This window comes from Mustela nigripes, unplaced genomic scaffold (genome assembly GCF_022355385.1).
Source record: "Mustela nigripes isolate SB6536 unplaced genomic scaffold, MUSNIG.SB6536 HiC_scaffold_427, whole genome shotgun sequence".
In the NCBI taxonomy this organism is placed as follows: Eukaryota; Metazoa; Chordata; class Mammalia; order Carnivora; family Mustelidae; genus Mustela; species Mustela nigripes.
In genome coordinates, this window is record NW_026739834.1 from 11,982 (window position 1) to 15,634 (window position 3,653).

A 3,653-nucleotide genomic window follows, 5' to 3' on the forward strand; every position below is an offset into this window, starting at 1 on the left:
CTTGGACGGTTACCCCACATGATATGCAATAATGAACTCAAAAAGAGATCCTAGACCTAAACGTATAAGCTAGAACATAAAACCTTCACAAGAAAGTACAAAAGTAAGTCTTAATGACCCTGGGATTGGCAATGTTTTCTTAAATACAATGCCAAGAGCAAAAGCTACAGAAGTAGATAAATTGGACTTCATTGAACTAAAAACATTCATACTCAAACAATACCATTAAGAATGTAAAAAAGGGGAAAGATGATGGAGCAAGCGTAAAGAAACATGATCCTTTTAGTTCCAGAAAATCTGGGAAAAAAAAAAAAAAAGAAATCTTATCAAGCCCTCAAAGCTACTTAAGCAAGGCAGGCACTTTTGGAAAAGAAGGAGAAATAGAAAGGAAAAGGGGTCAGGTTTAAATGACTGGACTGGTTCCTACATGGTTCCTGGAGGCAACAAGATGACAAGGCGCACCTAAGATGATTAAAAGTGCAGCTTTATGTCTTGGAAATGCCAGATAAACATCACTTGGCCTTTGTTTTTTGCATCAAAGGGATTAATGAGGCGAGTTTTCTGATGCAGGGGACCACTGCAAGGCTTCTTCTGAAGATTATTTTCAGTAGTGTATTTGTCAAAGCAACCCCCCGGGCCATAAAAACGCTGCTATGGGAATCTTATGTGACTTGGGGATTTCCCAATATGAAGTTTGTCTGAGAATTTATCTTGAAATGCAGACAAGTCAAGGTCAAGAATAAAAGCATAAAAGCATCTCTTTGACAGACAACCTACCTGAAGAAGGTTGGTGTCATTTGTTTAAAAAACATCACTCATGAAATTGCCTTTCTAGGGAAAAATTTCCAGGCAGTCTCTGGGTTCTTGCACCCTTTCCATCTCATGATATCTTGACAGTAGCCTGCTTCCTCAAGAGGGTGGGCTCACCCGGCTCTCCAGATAAATGCATCAATCAGCTCATTCGACAACTGAAACAAACGCAAAATATCAGTAAGCATAATGTGTTGGAAGCGGTTTTTGTTTTTGTTTTTTGTTTTTTTTTTTGCTTTTTGCAACTGTTATACAGTATCTTCAAAGAAGATTATTTTTCTGCCATGTCTTCAGAAGCTGCAGAGAGGTCAGGGAAAAAATGATGATGTCCATGGCAGACACATCCCATCACAGCCCAGCTCCAGGGGGAAGTTCCAGTGTGTTTTCCATACTGGCTGCCACTGCCATCTCTGAAATCAGAAAAGGACTCCTGCCATGGAGGAGGGTCCTGCTTTGTCACATCCTCCATCCTGGAGCTTAATGTTGGTGAATGAATATTCAAGCATGAATACAAGACAGTAGGGGGGGCCAAGCCTATGGGTATACTTGAATCTGGCCATTCCTAGAGCCATGTTTGGGAAAGAACTTGAAATACAATCAGAAAGGAAAAAAATGACAACCCACAGTCTCAGAGACAGTAGCTGCAAATCACTTACCTGTTAATGGATTTGTACCCAGAATATGTAAAGAACTCTCACCACTCCATAACAAGAAGATGAATTTGTATCTTTGAAATCACATGCTGCTTTAAAAATGGACAAAGGATATGAACAGATATCTCTCCAAGGAAGATATATGAAGAAGGTCAATGGACACATGAAAAAAAAACCGACATATTATTAATCACTAGGGAAATGCTAAATCAAAACCACAGGGAGGTACCACTTCACAGTTAATAGATGGTTCTAATAAGAAAGAGAAAATAATAAGGATGTGGGGAGATTGAAACTTTCCTGCATCACTGATGGGAATGTAAAATGGTACAGCCACTTTGGAGAGCAGGAATTCCTCAAAAAATAAACATGAAATTGCCCTATGATATCATCTTGAGAACTTTTACTATATTGAATTATTTTTCTATTATATTTTAATAAGAATAATGCCTTGTTAATTTATTATGCATTTTCAGAGGTGATCATTTAAAAATATCATTTGCCAGTGTATTGTACATAATCTAAAAGTAATAAATGATTCAGGTGGTGATAGCTTTCTTCACTATTATTCCTCTAATAAATTAATGTAGCAGGCCAGCCCTGAGGCTTTTTTGGAGCCATGTCACAGGAATGTTCAGTCCTTCTCAGGTTCAGATCAATTGGTAAGAATTGACAGAGACTGATAACTTGATAAAGAGTGTACTTTCTTACGCATCATCTTCCTTGAGGCTAAAACTTAGATCTCGAGTTTGAAGGATTTCCCTCAAATCCTTGATTTCCTGTTTAAGATGAAAATTCTTTTCCTACTGCATGCAACCCTGGTGCTTACCCATCTAAGTGGCTTTCCTCATTATTGCTGCTATTTCCATTACCTGGTCAGCATGGGCTCATAGTATCTTAGAGTGATGCTCATTAAATTTCATTATTATACCAAGGTCATCCTTTTGGATTGCCATTAGCAACCCAAACATTTGCCTTAGTACTTGCTTATTTGAAGTCCCAAAGCCTACTGATGTCCCTCCAGGGATGTATGAAGTTCTTTGTGCTCTTGCTACCAGTCTCCATCCGATCTCGGCTGTGCCTTCACCAGTATCTCGAGTCTTCATTCAGTTCTTGAATTTCTTCATAATATTTCTTCATTACTTCTGCTCCTCTTGAGAGCCTGGTTTGCTCATAGAGAGATTTTGCTGCTCTGTCATGGTCTCTTGATCTTCGAGCAAGAGTCATAGCATCAGCAAAGGTCTTCTCCAATGTACAACTCACTTTCTGGTCTCCATTCTTGCAGCTGATCTGATTTGTGGAAGGATGACATGATCTCCTTAACCCCCAAAGGTGCAGGAACAGCCAGCTTGAATCCTTTCAATGAGGGAAAAGTAAGATGCTAAGAGGAACCACGTCCAAGACTTATAGTGGGGTTGGCTACCTAACTCCCTTCCTGAATCCCGTCACTGTTCTTCTGGGTCCCCTGCCTTTAGCCTGGCATTCTTCTGCTCGGGACCATGCATGACATGTGCTCTCTCCCCATAGTTAGGGTGGTTAATAATATCCCAATGAAACAATAAAATGAGATGATCGTCCCTAACCGAAAACAAGATGACTCCCCCCCTGAAGCAGACCTGTCTCTCTTTTTTTAGCATGGGCCTGCTTCTCTATTGTGCATGAGAACTCATGAACACATCCCCCCCTATTCTGGTCAGCTTAGAAATCTTGCAGGCACTGAGGGAATGAATATTCGTGGAGTATCCCAACCATACAATGTCCCAAAGGCAAAACTCCTAGGCAACCCTCCATCTTTAGAGTTTCTCTCTCAGACCACGAGGGCCTTGAGCAAAGATGAACTAGGATGCCAGCTGCCCCATGTCCCCCAGCCTCAGGTGGAAGGCTCTGGAGGGCTTTCAGCATTTCCGACAGTGTTTCAGATATGAGGCTGCCTTGGGCTGTGGAGTGTAAAATGCTTCTTGACAGGCTGAAGCTCTGCATGCAGGCACCGGCATGAGTTTTGTGATATGTGAGGACATACCTAATGGGACATCCTTTGCACTCGTTCTAGATAGACACTTAGATTGGAGCACTAGGAATTGATTTTCCTCCCTCCAGCTTCCATTAAACTGTGAATATTCTTCACAGCGGATGCTGATAGGGCTTAGAGAGCTCTTAAGAAAACCAAATACATTAAACCTATATCCCTGT

The 3,653-nt window shown here is 40.9% G+C and overlaps 1 pseudogene; it reads left to right on the plus strand.

Annotated features, from left to right (window-relative positions):
- Window positions 1-273: 273 nt before the first annotated feature.
- Window positions 274-3,653, plus strand: part of LOC132008581 (large ribosomal subunit protein uL30-like) — a 10,336-nt pseudogene continuing 6,956 nt past the window's right edge.